The sequence below is a fragment of the Chlorocebus sabaeus genome, unplaced genomic scaffold (genome assembly GCF_047675955.1).
Source record: "Chlorocebus sabaeus isolate Y175 unplaced genomic scaffold, mChlSab1.0.hap1 unalloc_scaffold_671, whole genome shotgun sequence".
Classification (NCBI taxonomy): Eukaryota; Metazoa; Chordata; class Mammalia; order Primates; family Cercopithecidae; genus Chlorocebus; species Chlorocebus sabaeus.
The window spans coordinates 57501-74633 of record NW_027328005.1 but is presented as its reverse complement, the minus strand read 5'-3'; the positions used below and the strand labels follow the sequence as shown (position 1 = coordinate 74633).

Below are 17133 nucleotides of genomic sequence, written 5' to 3'. Positions count from 1 at the left end.
CTGGTCGACCAGTCGCGGGCATCGCGTGGGAGGACTCCCTGGGCCCGGAGACGGCCTGTTTTGAGAGGGATCCGGGAGACGCCGGCGGCGACGCAGTGTGCCTCCGCCGCATCCCCCTCCCCAACCTCCACCCCGACCCAGAGCGATCCATCCTTTGCTTCTTTTTCCGTGACGACTGACACTTGCAGGCATCGGTTGTCTTCGGGCATCACCTAGCGGCCACTGTTACTGAAAGTCGAGGTGGCACGGAGGGAGGTCTCGCCGAAACTTCACCGAGCCTGGGGCAACCGGTTTCTCGCCCTCCCTTCTGGAGGCCCCTCCCTCTCTCCCTCGTTGCCTAGGTAACCTCCGCCCTGGCGGGGGCCCTATTGTTCTTTTTTTTTTTTTTTTTTTTTGAGACGGAGTCTGGCTCTGTAGCCCGGGCTGGACTGCAGTGGCCCGATCTCGGCTCACTGCAAGCTCCGCCTCCCAGGTTTACGCCATTCTCCTGCCTCAGCCTCCGGAGTAGCTGGGACTCCAGGCGCCCGCCACCTCGCCCGGCTAATTTTTTTTTGTATTTTAGTAGAGACGGGGTTTCACCGTGTTAGCCAGGATGGTCTCGATCTCCTGACCTCGTGATCCGCCCGTCTCGGCCTCCCAAAGTGCTGGGATGACAGGCTTGAGCCACCGCGCCCGGCCCCTGTTGTTCTTTTATCGTCGCTTTAGTTTTCTTTGTGTGTTGGTTTCTTTAATGCGCATAGACTCTTCGACTTGGGCTGTATGAGGGGTCAGTTTAATTTTCAAGTCGCCCCCCCACCACCCCCGCGGCTCCACCCCTCCCCCACGTTCCTTTACCTGAATTTAGTGAGTCAGTGAGGTGGGTTCCCCTCAACCTCCCCACCCCCCGCCTCCCAACATCCTGCTTGGAAACGTTCCGGAGCCAGCCGGGTGTGCCTCCATCTTCTCTCCCCCTCCCCCACCCCTTGCCGGCGATCTCATTCTTGCCAGGCTGACATTTGCATCGGTGGTAGTCAGGCCTCACTCAGTGGCCACCGTTTTTTGAGATGGGGGGGCGGCACGGTCCCACTTCCCCAGAGGCAGCTTGGGCCGATGGCATAGCCCTTGACCCGTGTGGGCAATCGGGCTGGTCTGGAGTTGTGGGGTTTCTCCCCCTCCCGCCTTCGCTCCTCAGGCCTCCCTCCGTAGGAAAGCTTCACCCCGGCTGGGTCTCAATCACCTTTGATCATGATGTTTTCTCTTCTCCTCCCTCCCTCCCGCCAGCATATTTCCACAATGGGAAGGGCGTCACAGCTCTAGTATGGGCCTTCTTAGTACTTGCCCCAAGTAGAAACGCTTTCTGAAAACTAACACTCTGCTCACTTAAGATTTCCAGGGGGCCGGGCGCGGTGGCTCAAGTCTGTCATCCCAGCACTTTGGGAGGCCGAAACGGGTGGATCACGAGGTCAGGAGATCGAGACCATCCTGGCTAACACGGTGAAAACCCGTCTCTACTAAAAAATACAAAAAACTAGCCGGGCGAGGTGGCGGGCGCCTGTAGTCCCAGCTACTCGGGAGGCTGAGGCAGGAGAAAGGCGTGAACCCGGAGGCGGAGCTTGCAGTGAGCTGAGATCCGGCCACTGCCCTCCAGCCTGGGCCACAGAGCAAGACTCCGTCTCAAAAAAAAAAAAAAAAAAAAAAAAAAGATTTCCAGGGACGGTGCCTTGGCCCGTGTTTGTTGGCTTGTTTTGTTTTGTTTGTGTTTTTCCTTGTTCTTATTTGTTTCTTTTCAGGTGCAGTAGAAATCCCCAATTTTCGGCCGGGCACGGTGGCTCAAGCCTGTCATCCCAGCACTTTGGGAGGCCGAGACGGGCGGATCACGAGGTCAGGAGATCGAGACCATCCTGGCTAACACGGTGAAACCCCGTCTCTACTAAAATACAAAAAAAAATTAGCCCGGCGAGGTGGCGGGCGCCTGTACTCCCAGCTACTCGGGAGGCTGAGGCAGGAGAATGGCGTGAACTCGGGAGGCGGGGCTTGCAGGGAGCTGAGATCCGGCCACTGCACTCCAGCCTGGGCAACAGAGCCAGACTCCGTCTCAAAAAAAAAAAAAAAAAAAAAAAAAAAGAAATCCCCAATTTTCAGGAAGACGTGTATTTTCCCCAAGACAGGTTAGCTGCTGTTTTCTCCTGTTGTTAACTAGTGCATTTGTGACTCTCTCGACATGTAGTGAGAGCCGGTTGATGTGTACTATACTTCATGAGATCTTATTTTCTAGAAATCCATAAGCAGATGCTCCTGCTGCTCCTGCTGCTGCTGCTGCTCTTGTTGCTGTTGTTGCTGTTGTTGTTTTCAAAGCATACCCCGGCCACCGTTTATGGGATCAAAAGCATTATAAAATATGTGTAATTATTTCTTGAGCACGCCCTTCCTCCTCCTCTCTCCGTCTCTCTGTCTGTGTCTGTGTCTCTCTTTCTCTGTCTGTCTTCTCCCTCTCTCTCTCTGTGTGCCTCTCTCTCTCTCTCTCCCCCCCCATCTGTTTGCTTCTCTCTCTCTCTGTCTGTTTCTCACTATCTCTCTCTGCCCATCTCTGTCTGTCTCTCTCTCTCTCTCTCTCTCTCTCTGCCTATTTCTCTCTGTGTGTCTGTCTTCTGTCTTACTCTCTTTCTCTTCCTGTCTGTCTGTCTGTCTGTCTCTCTCTGTCTCTCTCTCCCGTCTGTCTGTTTCTCTCTCTCTCTCTCTCTCTCTCTCTCTCTCTCTCTCTCTCTTTCTGTGTGTTTCTCTCTGTCTCTCTCTGTCCCTCTCTGTCTTTGTCTGTCTGTCTCTCTGTCTGTCTCTGTCTGCCTTCTCTCTCTCTCTCTCTCTCTGCCTGTCTGTTTCTCTCTCTCTCTCTCTCTCTCTCTCTCTCTCTCTGCCTGTCTGTTTCTCTCTCTCTCTCTCTCTCTCTCTCTCTCTCTCTCTGCCTGTCTGTTTGTCTCTCTCTCTCTCTCTCTCTCTCTCTCTCTCTGCCTGTCTGTCTCTCTCTCTCTCTCTCTCTCTCTCTCTCTCTCTCTCTGTCTCTCTGTCGCTCGCTCTCTCCGTGTCGGTCTTCTGCCTTAGTCTCTTTCTCTTCCTGTCTGTCTGTCTGTCTCTCTCTCTCTCTCTCTTTCTCTGTCTTTCTCTCCCCCTGTCTGTCTGTTTCTCTCTGTCTCTCTCTCTCCCCCCCTCTTTCTATGCGTTTCTCTCCGTCTCTCTCTGTCCATCTCTGTCTCTCTCTCTCTCTCTCTCTCTCTCTCTCTCTCTCTCTGCGCCTGTCTCTCTCCCTGTGTCTGTCTTCTGTCTTACTCTATTTCTCTGCCTGTCTTTCAGTCTGTGGCTTTGTCTCTCTCTCCCTGTCTGTGTCTCTCTGTCTCTCTCTGCCTGTGTTTCTCTCACTGTGTCTGTCTTCTGTCTGATTCTCTTTCTCTGCCTGTCGCTCCCTCTTTCTGTCTGTTTCTCTGTCTCAGTGCGTCTCTGTCCCTTTCTCTCTCTCTCTCTCTCTCTCTCTCTCTCTCTCTCTCTCTCTCTCTCTTCTCTGTCTGTCTTTTGTCTTACTTTGTTTCTCTGCCTGCCTGTGTGCCTGCCTGCCTGTCTGTCTGTCTCTCTCTCTGTCTGTCTCTCTCTCTCCCTTTTGGTCTGTTTCTCTCTGTCTCTCTCTCTGTCTCTCTCTCTCTCTGTCTCTCTCTGTGTGTATCTTTGTATCTCTGTCTGTCTCTCTCTCGCTCTCGCTATCTCCCACCTTCTCTTTCTTTGCCAAAAGAGCTCAAGTACCTCTAATGTAATCCAGTACCAAGGCCTCAATTCTTAACTTTAGACACCCCAGATTTGATCTTCCCACAGAATGCTGTACAGAAGTGGTGAGTTGATTTCTGGACTTGGATACCTCAGAGATACTACATAATAATAAAGATACCACCCTAAAATCTGGGGTTGCTTCTCCCTCGAGTGTCTCAAAAAAATCATACCTCTGTTCACCTAGGATGCTGGGAGGGTTTTCTCAATGTGCCTCTGCCCGTGTCCTAAAGGACCTGGGACCAAGCCCTGTCCGTTCTGTCTCAAATCTGTATCTGCAAGCACTTCTCAAATCTGTATCTGAAAGCACTTCAAAGAACCACTGGCTCTGTGAAAATATCCCAGAAGTGGCTTCGGCCTCTTGGCTAGGAGGCCTAAGCCTGCTGAGACCTTGCCTGCCCAGGATTCTGTGTGAACAAAAGTGCCTCTGCTGAGAGCTGGGATCCTCGGGACCATGCTTGCTAGCGCTGGATGAGTCTCCGGAAGGATGCACGGGACTCCGCAAAGCTGACCTCTCCCAACGAGGTCAAAGGCATCCCTGTGCATTGGCCCGAGGCCTCCAACGTACATCACCCGTCACCATCACCATCACCATCACCATCACCATCACCATCACCGTCAGCATCCTGGCGAGCCTGCCCGAGGCCCCAACTACCGGGAGACACTTGGGAGCCCGGCCTTCCTCGGTTAAAGTCCAAAGGGACGGCGACTTCCATCCACCAGGTCTCCACTGAACTGCGAAGATGCGGAGCGTAGGGCAGAGAGGGGACGTGGAGGGGAGACGTCCTGACAGGCGATGAGTTCCCTAGGCTCTGGCGACCCCAACCACGACCCACGGTCCCGGGCACCCGTGGGACACCATCGCTTTTTCCCTTCCTCTGTCCACAGCCGCCCCCACCCCATCCCATCCCCCACCCCACGCACACGCGCTGGAGGTTACAAAACCACACGGCGTGAATAGAGCCTGACGGAGTGAGAGAGACCATTTCACGAGTCGGGGGGTGGGTCGGGGGGTGGGGGGGGGGTTCTGTAGAGAGCCCGATTCTCCCTCGTGGGTGGCTACAGGCTAGAAATGAATCTCGCTTCTTGGGCGGAGGGGCTTCCTTAGGCAGTCACGTTTCCGGGAGTATCTCTCAAACCCTCCCTTGAGGCCACAAAATAGATTCCACCCCACCCCTCGACGTTTCCCTGTTTTCCCGGGTGCTGGACGTATCCTGTCAAGAGACCCGAGGGTGACTCGTTGCGTTAAACACCTTGATTGGCTTTGTGAGTTTGTTTCTGAGATGCGGTCTCGCTCTGTCCCCCCGACTGGAGTGCAGTGGCATGATCTCAGCTCACTGCAACCTCTGCCTCCCGGGTCCCAGCGATTCTCCTGCCTTCAGCGGCACCATGCCCGGCTCCTCTTTTAATTTGTAGTAGACACGGGGTTTCGCCCTGTTTCACTGCCTTTCACTGTAGAGTCTCGATAAGAGCCACACCTCGTTCTGTGCCACAGAATGACTTCTTTATCATGCCGACTCTGGAAAGCCCGGCCCCTTGTGATCCATTTCAAACCGAGAGTCACCTCATGTTTGGAAAGCGGATCCGCTCCCAAGTTCGGTGGAGGGATGTGACATATGTAGGACGAGGGACTCTCTTTCTTCTGAGTCGGTCTGCACGGTGGGGCCTAGGGCTGGAGCTCTCTCTGTGCGGACCGCTGGCTCCCTCTGCCTGGGGTTCCATCGGCCCCACCCTAGAACGAGGGCCTTGGCAGACTCTGGCCCTTCCTGGCCCTTAAGTCGCTGTCAGAAACCCCATCTCGCGCTCGGATGTCCTGAATGACTGTGGCTTGCGCCTCTCTGGAAACATTTGAAATCTATCCTCTACGCGTGGCCACCTAAAACCACAGGAGCTTGGGACACACGGCCGCCATCCACCTCACTGGTTTTGGGAGAGAATGCTGAAAGTCTCTTGCCGACTCTCTCTCTCTTGACTTGAGTTCTTCACGGGCGTCTGGTTAAGACGCAGTGAGACCAGATGTGTGAACTCAGGCCGGGTGCTGGTGGCTCACGCCTGTAACCCCAACACTTTGGGAGGCCGAGGCCATCCATAGGATCCCTTAGAGGAATCCCCTAACCCCGGGGAAGTTGAGGCTGCAGTGAGCCATAATGGTGTCAGTGCACTCCAGCCTGGGCGAAAGACAGAGCGAGACCCTGTCACAGACAGACAGACAGACAGACAGACAGACAGACAGACAGACACGCAGGCAGGCAGGCAGGCAGGCAGGTAGACAGCAGCTGTATTATGTTCTTCTCAGGGTGGGAAGCAAAAATAACAGCAGACAGCACTTAACGTTTCTGTTGTTGTTCTTGTTTTGGACGGAGTTTTCACTCTTGTTGCCCACGCTGGAGTGCAATGGCCACCATCTCGAGGGATCCGCCTGCCCTCGGCCTCCCAAAGTGCGGGGATGACAGGCGTGAGCGTACCGCACCCGGCTCCCCCCCCCCCCCCCCATCCGCCCCCCAACCACCACCGCTTGTCTTCCGGACAGTTTTACGGCACAGTGTTTGGTTGGCCTGCTTACATTCATTCTACATAGAAATTTAGGATGTCAGCTTCTGGCCTCATGGACTCCGAGCTGAGGAGTCCCCTGGTCTGTCTATCACAGGACCGTACACGTAAGGAGTAGAAAAACCGCAACGTTCAAAATCAGTAATTTTGTGATACAGAAATACACGGATTCACCCAAAACACGGAAACTTTTACAAATTGTCTTTGTTAGTCCTGATGTCTGTGTCAGTGATTCTTTTAGGTTTGGACCTTGACCGAGAGAATTTCCAGTCGGTCTCTCGTCTCTCGTCTCTCGTCTCTCGTCTCTCGTCTCCGGACGGACAGAAGTTCCAGATGATCCGATGGGTGGGGGGGGTCTTAGGCTGTGTGCCCCCAGGGGCCCTGGTCGATTAGTTGTGGGGATCGCCTGGGAGGGCGCGGTGACCCACTGTGCTGTGGGGGCCTCCATCCTTCCGCCTCCCGCCTCCCCCTCCAGGCGATCCCAATTCATTCCAGGCTGACAGTCTCATTGGCAGACGTCGGGCATCACCTAGCGGCCACTGTTACTCTGAAAATGGAGGCCTCAACAGAGGAAGGAAGCTCAGGCCGCCTGCGCACAGCCTGGGGCAACTGTGTCTTCTCCACCGCCCCCGCCCCCACCTCCAAGCTCCCCCCTTCTTGGTTGCCTAGGAAATGGCCACTTTGACGACTGGGCCGGAGTGACCTTTGATCAGGCAGCATAAGTAAGTAAATCAATCAATCAATCAATACATAAATGTAAATACAATACAATTTATGTATTGTATTATGTACAATAAAGTAGTACGGGCGTGGTGGCTCACGCCTGTCCTCCCAGCACTTTGGGAGGCCGAGGCGGGCAGATCACCTGAGGTCGGCAGTTCGAGACCAGCCTGACCCACATGGAGAAACCCCGTCTCTACTGAAAATACCAAATTAGCGGGGCGCAGTGGCACATGCCTGTAATCCCAGCTACTCGGGAAGGGAAACTGAGGCAGGAGAATTGCTTGAACCTGGGAGGCGGAGATCGCAGTGAGGCGAGATGGCGCCATTGCGCTCCAGTCTGAGCAACAGGCGCGAAACTGCGTCTCAAAAAAAAAGCAAAAAACAAAAAAGCAAACCAAAACACAAACAAACTAACAAACACACAAAAAAACACCATTCTCTGTGAAACTGCTTTGTAGTGTGTGTATTCGTCTCACAGAGTTAAACCTTTCTTTTGAATCAGCAGGTTGGAAGGATGTTTTTGTAGAATCTGTCTATGTACATTTAGGAGACCCTTGTGTCGTATGGTGAAAAAATCTTATGTTTTCAGATAAAAACGAGAGAGAAGGTCTTCATGAAACAGCTTTCTGTTGTGTGGATTCCTCATACAGAGTTAAAACTGCCTTTGGATTCAGCAGTTTGGAAGCAGCATGGACATTTGGGAGCCCATTGGGGCCTATTGTGAGAAAGCGAACATCCCCACCCCAGAAATAATAAAGCAGCTCTCTATGATACTGCTTTGTGATGTGTGGATTCATGCCACAGAATTACAACAAATTTTTGATTTAGGAGGTTTGAAGCAGTCTTTCTGTAGAATCCGCGAATATGCCTTTGGGAGCCCATTGAGGCCTACTGTGAAAAACCGAATATCCCCAAATGAAAACTAGAAAGAAGCTGTCTCTGAAACTGCTTTGTGGTGTGTGGATTCATCTCACAGAGTGAAACCTTTCTTTTGATATACCAGGTTGGAAGCGCCCCTTTTGTAGAATCTACAAAAGGGCATTTGGGAGCTGTTTGAGGCCTAGGGTGAAAAACAGAAAATCGGTAGATAAAAACTAACAAGAAGCTATCTGCAAAACTGCTTTGCGATGTGTAGATTCCTCTGACAGAGTTACATCTTTCTGTTGATTCAGCAGATTGGAAGCATTTTGGGGGGGGTGTGTGTGTGTGTGTGTGTGTGTGTGTGTGTGTGTGTGTGTGTTTTGACAGAGTCTCACTCTGTCCCCCAGGCTGGAGTGCAGTGACACCATCTCGGCTCGCTGCAACCTCTGCCTCCCAGTTGAAGGGATTCTCCTGCCTCAGCCTCCCAAGTAGTTGGGGTTACAGGCACCCGCTACCAGGCCCGGCTAATTTTTTGTATTCTTGGTAGAGATGGGGTTTCATCGTTTTGGCCAGGCTGGTCTTGAACTCCTGACCTCAGGTGATCCACCCACCTCTGCCTCCCAAAATGCTGGGATGACAGGCGTGAGCCACTGCACGCGGCCGATTGGAAGCAGTTTTTTGGCAGAATCTTCAAAGGGACATTTGGGAGCCCTTTGTGGCTTATGGTGACACTGAACATCCCCAGATGAAAACGAGAAAAAATGCTACTGGTGAAACTGCTTCTTGACGTGTGGATTCACCTCGAACGGATACATCTGTTGAACCAGGAGGTTGGAAACACGCTTTCTGTAGAATCTGTGAAGGGACATTTGGAAACCCATTGAGGCCTACGTTGAAAAACAGAATATCCACAGATTGAAACAAGAAAGACGCTATCTGTCAAATTGATTCGTGATGCGCAGATTGATCTCTCAGCGATAAACCATTCTTTTGATTCATCATGTTAGAAACACTTTTTTTTGGCAGTCTCTCTGAACGGATTTTTGGGAGCCCCTTTAGGCCTATGGCGAATAACCAAATATTCCCAGATAAAAATGAGAAAGAATGTATTTGAGAAACTGCTTTGCGATGTGTGGACTCATCCTAAAGAGTTACACCTTTCTTTTGATTAGGCGGGTTGGAGACGCTCTCTTTGTAGAGATTCCAAAGGGACGTGTGGGAGCCCTTGAGGCCTATGGTGACAAACTGAATATCCCCAGACAAAGACCAGAGAGAATATTTCATTGAATCTGCTTCGTGATGTCTGGATTTATCTGCCAGCGCAGAACGTATTCTTTGTTTGTTTGTGTGTGTGTGTGTGAGTCAGCAGGTTGGAAATGCTCTTTTTGTTGAGTGTGTGGGAAGACATTTCCAAGCCCATTAATTCCGGTTGTCCAAACCAGATTGTCCCCCCGAGAAAAGCCATGAAGAAGCGAAACGATCTGTGAAACTGCTTTGCGTGACTGGATGCATCTCACAGAGTTAAACCTTTCTTTTGATTCACGTGTTGGAAACACGCTTTCTCTAGAATTTGCCAAGGCATATTTGGGAGCCCATGGAGGCCTATGTTGAAAAATCAAATATCCCCAGAGAAGCAGTAGAAAGAAGCTATCTGTGAATTGGCTTTGTGAGATGTGGATTCATCTCACAGAGTTAAACCCGTGTTTCGGTTCAGCAGGTTGGAAACACTTCTGTGGTAGAATCTGCAAAAGGATATTTGGGACTCCTTTGAGGCCAATGGTGGAAAAGCACATATTTCCTGATAACAGCTAGAAGGAAGCTACCTGAGAAACTGCTTTGTGTGTGGATTCCTCGCACAGAGGTACAACTGTATTTGGACTCAGCGGATTGGAAGCACTCTTTTAGTAGAATCTGTGAAAATAATGTGGGCTGCAATTGAGGCCTAGGGTGAAAAACAGATTATCCCCAGATAAAAACTGAAGAGAGCCTATGTGTGAAACGGTTTTGTAATGTGGGGATTCCTCTCACAAAGTGAAAGCGTTCTTTTGATACGTCGGTTTGGAAATATTCTTCTTAAGGGAATCGGCGAAGGGACTTTGGGAGCCCCTTGAAACCTGTGGAGAAAAACCGACACTCCCCAGAGAAAAACCAGAAATAAACTATCATCGGGACTGATTAGTGATCTGTGGATACATGTTACAGAGTTAAACTTTTCTTTGGATTCAAAATGTTGGAAACACTGTGTTTGCAGAATCTCTGAAGAAAGGACATTGCAAAGACCATTGAGGCCCAAGGGGAGGTCTCTCACTCTCTCTCTCTCTCTCTCTCTCTCTCTCTCTCTCTCTCTCTCTCTGTTTCTCACTGTGTCTCTCTGTCCGTCTCAAAAAATAAGAAAGGATGGATACATGCATACATACATACATACATGCATGCATGCATGCATGCATGCATACATACAATTAAAAATTAGGAAGAAAATAAAATGAATAACTCGGCCCGGCGCGGTGGCTCAAGCCTGTCATCCCAGCGCTTTGGGACGCCGGGGGCGGTGGATCGCTGGATCACGAGGTGGTCAGATCAGCAGGGCCAGTATGGTGAAACCCCGTCCGTCTCCAGTCAAAAGACCAAAAATTAGCCGGGCATGGTCGTGCGCGTCTGTAATCTCAGCTACTCGGGAGGCCGAGCTGAGGCAGGAGAATCGCTTGAACCTGGGAGGCGGAGGTTGCAGTGAGCCGAGATCGCGCCGCTGTACACCAGCCTGGGCGAGAGAGCGAGGCAACCTCTCCAAAAAATACTACTACTACTAATAAATTAATACATAAACGAATAAAAATGAAAGTAAAATAAAAAATAAAACTAAAAAGGACAAGGAAAAGGAAATAATTAAAAAGTGAGTTTCCGGGAAGAGAGGGAAGAAAAAAAAAAGGAAAGAAAAAAGACAACAGTCCCACAGTGACATAAACATATGCCTCTCGCCTTTCGAGGCGTCAGTGATGCTACGAATGATGCGTAATGTTTTTTTTTAACTTCCTTTTATGTTATTCTCGTTTATTGTTTGACACGAGCCTCGGAGGCCCTCCCTCCCTCCGTCCCACTCCCTCGTTGCCCAGACAACTTCAGGAGACAGGCCCTGGCTGGGCCAGATTGTTCTTCTCTTTGAGCAGTTGTTTCCCTGTCTTTCTTCGTGTCTTTAACCCGTGTGGACTCTTCTGCTCGGATTTCACAGATGGCAGCTCCACTTCCGGCCTTGTTGTTTAGTGGGGGCTTTCCTGATTCTCCCCGCATGTAGTGAAAGCAGAGAGATTCGCCTCTCCCACTCCCCCCCTCTCTTTCTTTGTTGCTTTCTTGCTTTTTCTTTCTGTCTCTTTCTATCTTTCTGTCATGCTTTCTTGCTGTCTTGTTTTCTTGCTTTCTTGCTTTGCCTTTCTTCCTGTCTGTCTTTCCTCTGTCTTCTTTTTTTCTTTCTTCTCTCGTCTTTCTTTCTCGCTGTTTTTCTCCCTCTCTCTCTCTTTCTTCTTTCTTTCTTTCTTTCTTTCTCTCTTTCTTTCCTTCTTTCTCTCTTTCTCTTTTTCTCTTTCTTTCTCTCTCTCTTTCTTTGTCTGTCTTCCTTCCTTCCTTCCTTCCTTCCTTCCTTCCTTCCTTCCTTCCTTCCTTTCTTTCTTCCTTTCTTCCTTTCTTTCCTTCATTTTCTCTCTCTCTCTCTCCCAGCCTCTGAAAGTGCTGGGATCACAGGCGTCAGCCACCGTGCCTGGCCTATTTGCTCATGTTATTTTATTTTTTATGTATTTATTTTCATCTATTCATTCATGTGTATAAATACAAATATTTTCTTTCTTTCTTTCTTTTTTTATGTATGTATGTATGTATGTATGTATGTATGTATTTATTTATTTATTTATTTATTTTTTTTTTTTTTTTTTTTTTTTTTTTTTGAGACGGAGTCTCGCTCTGTCGCTCAGGCTGAAGTGCAGTGGCCGGATCTCAACTCACTGCAAGCTCCGCCTCCCGGCTTCACGCCATTCTCCTGCCTCAGCCTCCCAAGTAGCTGGGACTACAGGCACCCGCCACCTCGCCCGGCTAGTTTGTTTTTTGGATTTTTCAGTAGAGACGGGGTTTCACCATGTTAGCCGGGATGGTCTCGATCAAGACAAATATTTTCATCTGTTTTGATGTATTTTTATATCTCATATTTAGCTAAAAATGCAAATATTTATGCTGTTATTTGTCTTTTCTTTCTTTCTCTCCTTTGTGTTTTTCTTCCCTTCTTTCTTTCTCTGTCTCCCTCTCTATGTTTTCCTCCCTCCCTCCCTCCCTCCCTCCCTGCCTCCCTCCCTTTCTCTCTTGTTCGTTTCTCTTCCGTGCTTTCTTTATTTCTTTTATTCCGTTTCTGTCCTTCTTTTCTGTTTCCTCTGTTTCTTTTTCCCTTCTTTCCTCATTCTTTCTCTCTGTTTCAGGTTTCTTTCCTTTCCATCTCTCCTGTAAAAATGTAACCTTTGAAAAGTGACGTTTCATCATCTTCATTTTCCACGTGGTCTCCCTTTTCTCTCCCTTTTCCTTCCTCCCTCTCTCCCTGCTCCCTTCCCTCCCTCCCTTCCTTTCACCATCTGTCTCTTCTCTCCATTCCCTCCCTCCCTCCCTGCCTCCCTCCCTCCCTCCCTCCGTCTCTGTCTGGATTCAGGAAGAGCCTACGGCAATCTGTGTCTCCCTGTGTCCTCAACGGCCCGCGACCGAGTCCTTGCTTGCTGTTTCTCCCTCCGAGATGCCTCTCCGAACATCCACACGCCGTGGGTTGTCTTCTGACTCTGTCGCGGTCGATGCAGAGACAGGCTTTGGGGACCGTTTCTGTGGGGTTGGGGTAGAGGGGCTGCGTTTTCGGCCTCGGGATAGCGTTTCTCGACTCACGGTTTCGGTTTCGCGGTCGGCGGGCCGGCCTGCCATCCGGATCTGTCTTGGTGACGTTCGCGACGGTTGTCGGACTCCATCTGGCGGCCGCTTTTATATCGTTCCCTTGGCTTCCGGAGCTGCGGTGGCAGCTGCCGAGGGAGGGGACCGTCCCCGCTGTGAGCTAGGCAGAGCTCCGGAAACACCGCGGTCGTCAGCCGGGCTGTCCCGGTCGCGCCAGAGCTCTGGCGCGTCGCTTGTGAGTCAGAGCTCGGGCGTGCAGGCTTATGTGGGGAGAGGTTGTCGCTGCGCTTTCGGGCCTGAGCCGGGTGTGGGGCTGCCGGGGTTGGTCGACCAGCACGCCGCAGCTCAGCTCCCGAGGCCTGACCCGCGACCCGCGGGGACCCACCGGGCTTGGGGCGGGAGGCTGGGGACACCCTTCCCGGCCCGGTCGCGGGCCCGCGCGCATCCTGGCCGTCTGAGGCAGCGGCCGAATTTTTTTTTCCCCAAGTCCCCGTGGGGAGCCGGGGACCGTCCTGCCTCGTCCCCCGGGTGCCGGGGAGCGGTCCCCGGGCCCGGCCGCCGTCCCTCTGCCGTGACCTTTTGTTTTCAAGTCCCCGTGGGGAGTCGGAGAGCGCTCCCTGAGCGCGCGTGCGGCCCGAGGGGTCACACTTGGCCGGCCTTCGGTCCCTCGTGTGTCCCGGTCGTACGAGAGGACGGCCGAAAACGCTTCCGAGTCTCGCTCTGGAGACACGGGCCGGCCCCTGCGTGGCACGGGTGGCCGGGAGGACGTCCCTGGCCCGGCGCTGCTCCGGCGTGTGTCCTGGGGTCGACCAGAGGGCCCTGGGTGCTCCGTGTCTGGCTGCGATGGTGGCGATTTTGGGGACAGATGTCCGTGTCGCGGGTTCCCTGGGCCGGCGGCGTGGTCGGTGGCTCGACCTCCTGTCCCCTGGGGAGGTATATCTTTCACTCCGAGCCGGCATTTTGGGCCACCGGGTTATTGCTGACACGCTGTCCTCTGGCGACTTGTCGCTGGAGAGGTCGGGCCTCTGGATGCGTGGTGGGCCTCTGGGCCTCCCGGTGACCCGGCTAGCCGGCCCTGCTCGTGCTGGAGCCGCCTGCTGGGGCCCGTGTGTGCCTGGTCTCTCGTGCGTCTGAGCGTCCCGACTCCCGGTGCCGCCTTGGGTCCGGGTCTCTGACCCACCCGGGGGCGGCGGGGAAGGCGGCGCGGGCTTACCCTGCCGCTGCGCGCTCCCTGCTGTGGGCACCTGGGGCGGCCGTGACAACCCCACTCCCGCTGGCTCCGTGCCGTGCGTGTCAGGCGTTCCTCGTCTCTGCCGGGTTGTCTGCCGCCCCTTCCCCGGAGCTGGGGGTGGTCAGGCTGATCTGCTCGCTGGCCTCCGGGGAGGCTGTGGCTGACTGACCGACCGACCCCGCTCCGGGGTTGCTTTCCCTGATTGATGTGGTGATGTCGTGCTCTCCCGGGCCGGGACCGAGCCGCGGCGGGCGAGGGGCGGCCATTCATGGTGAATGGGACCCGTTCTTCTCGTCCCGCCCGCGGGGGCCCCCTGTCTCTCGTCCCCGCCTGTGAGCGGTGCGTTGGGAGGCACTGGGGTGCGGAACCCGGCCTGACCTTGCTGTCCCGCCCCCGCCGTCTGCCTCGTGGCGTTCGGCGGGGGTCGGCGGGGTCCTCTGACGCAGCAGGCACCCCTCGCTTTCGCCTCTTGTGGTTGTCGCCTCGCGGGCCGCCCCCCTCCGCGGCGGTGGGGGTGCTGTCCCGCCGGCCCGTCGTGCTGCCCTCTCGGGCGTTGCACGAGCGCTGGCTCTGCCTGGGTCTTTTGCGGTGCTCCTGGAGCGCTCCGGGTTGTCCCTCAGGTGCCCGAGGCCGAGCGGTGGTGTGTCGCTCCCACCCCCAGCGCCCCCTCCTCCGGTCGCCGCCACGGTGCCGGCGCGTTGGGTCCTGAGGGAGTTCGTTGGGTGTGGGCCGAGGCGGTCGAGTGAGACGCGCCCCTCCCCCACGCGGGGAAGGGCGCCGCCTGGTCCGGCGAGCGCACGTCCCGTGCCTCCCCTCTGGCGGGTGAGCGCGGGCCGTGTGAGCGGTCGCGGTGGGCTCGGGCCGGCCACGCGTGCGCCGGCCGGCCGCCGAGGGGCTGCCGTTCTGCCTCCGACCGGTCGTGCGTGGGTTCACTGGAGGTGCTTTACCTCGCAGAAAGGAGGTGGGTGGACGGCGGGGGGGCCTTTGGGGGCTGTGCGCACGCGCGCCAGCTGGGCCCCTGCCCTGACCGTGAACGCTCAAGGTTGCCGCGGGTTTCTTCTCCTCGCGCCACACGCCCCCTCCCTTCCCCAGGTGTCCCCGAGCGCCTCTGTGGGCCCGACGAGGGGCGACTGGCGGGTGGGGAGTGTGACCCACCCTCGGTGAGAAAGCCTTCTCTAGCGATCCGAGAGGGCGTGCCTTGGGGTACCGGATCCCCCGGCCTGCCGCCTCTCTCTGCGTTGTGGTAGCGCTGCCGTAGCGACTCGCTTGCAGAGAGCCCTCCCCCGCTGCTCCCCCCTCGACGGGATGAGGCTGGGGAAACGGTGAGGGTTCCGCCGGACCCCGCGGTGGGGGCCGAGCGTGCGGCTCGTCGTCTACTGTGGCCCGCGCCTCCCCCTTCCGTGTTGGGGGAGGATCCCGCTGGGCCGGGCCCGACGTCCTAGCGGATTGGGAAGGCTGCCGCGAGCGGCGGGTGCGCGTGGCACTCCGTCCGGCGCGGGACGCCGCTGTGAGCCGGCTCTCCGCCCGCTCCCGTGCCGAGCCGCGACCGGTGCCGGTGACCGCGTTCGCGTGGCGCGGGGTTGGGCCGCCTGGCTCTTGGGGAGCGAGCCGTCCCCACGGGGGGTGCGCCGGTCTCCCGGAGCGGGACCGGGTCCGGGACGGACGAGAAACGAGCGATATGTGGCCCCTGGTGTTGGGCTTGTGGCTGAGGTTGCTTCGGGGCCCCCGGTGGCAGGACCCGGGGCTCGTGAGGGGGGTTGCTCGGTGGGTTGCCCAAGGGCCGTTCGGCGTCCCAGGCGGGGCGCCGCGGGACCGCCCTCGTGTCTGTGGCGGTGGGATCCCGTGGCCGTGTTTTCCTGGTGGCCCGGCTGTGCCTGAGGTTTTCTGCCCGAGTAGCCCTCCGCGGGTTCCCCGTGCCCTCGTCCCCGTGGCCCCCTGGCTCCTTGCCTGCCTTGTGCCCCTTTTCCCCGCCCGCCGCCTGCCGATCTTCTCTTCCCCGAGCGGCTCATCGGCTTCTACGCTGTTGGCCGCCCCGTCTGGGCCCGAACCCGGCTCCGCCTTCTGGGGGCGTCGCCGCCGGCCACGCTGGTTGGCCCGGTGTCCGCGTCCCCATGGCGCGCGCCTTCGGGACCGGGTCGGCGGCGCCCCGCGTGGGGCCCGGTGGGCGCCCGGAGGGTTTGGGTCGGCCTTTCCGGCGTGTTGCGGGGGAGAGCGGGTTCCGGGGGCTCTGGCCGCGTGCGACTGGGTGTGGCGGTGGGGGAGCCGCGGGGATCGCCGAAGGCCTGGTCGGCCGCTCCAGGTGCCACGTGGGGCCGTCTTCGTGCTCGGAGGCTGCTGGCGGTGAGATCCCCGCGTGCGTCCTGGTGGCGGTCGGCTGCGCCAGAGGTGTCCCTCGGCGCCCCCCACCCCGCTCGGCCGCCTGCCTCGCCCGGCGTCTCGTCTTCTCCCGGCCGGCTCTTCCGCATCGGGTCGGCGCGCGCCCCCGCCCCGGGTGCGCCTCGCTTCCCAGGCCTGCCGCGGCCCTCCCCCGAGGCGTGTGTCTCGGGCGTTGTCGGCGTCGCGGGGGAGGCCCGTCCTCTCCCCGCGTGGCGTTGCCCCGTTCGGCGCGTGCGTGCGCCCGAGTGCGGCCCGGTGGTCCCTCCCGGGCAGGTGTCCGTGCGACGTGTGTGTGAAGGTCGACCTCAGCCCGGCCGGTTGCTCGCCCTTCCCCCCTGGGTCGGGGGTGGGGCCCGGCCCGGGGCCCTCGGCCCCGGTCCCGGTCCCCCGTCTCGGGCGGGGCGGGCGCGCCGGCCGGCTTTGGTCGCCTTCGCTTTGGCCGTCGAGTGGCGTGTGGCCACCCCTGCGCCCGCGCCCGCCGGCGGGGCTCGGAGCCGGGCCTCGGCCGGGCCCCGGGCCTCGACCGGAGGCGTGCGCGGGCGCTGCGGCCGCACGGGCGCGACTGTCCCTCGGGCTGGGCACCGCGGTCCGCCTCTCGCTCGCTGCCCGAACGTCGGGGCTGCCCCGCGGGGTGGGGGAGGGCTGTCCCCCCGCCGCGCTGCCCGCCCGCGCGCGCGCGTGTGTGGTCGCCGACTTCCTCG

The 17133-nt window shown here is 56.3% G+C and overlaps 1 long non-coding RNA gene across 1 annotated transcript in view; it reads left to right on the top strand.

The window, feature by feature from the left end:
- The first annotated feature begins 6626 nt into the window (after nucleotides 1-6626).
- LOC140711332 (uncharacterized) overlaps nucleotides 6627-17133 on the top strand; it is a 33999-nt gene continuing 23492 nt past the window's right edge. The window contains exon 1 of the long non-coding RNA XR_012092515.1: nucleotides 6627-12704. This is a non-coding gene — a long non-coding RNA (uncharacterized lncRNA). The remainder of the gene's footprint in view (nucleotides 12705-17133) is intronic.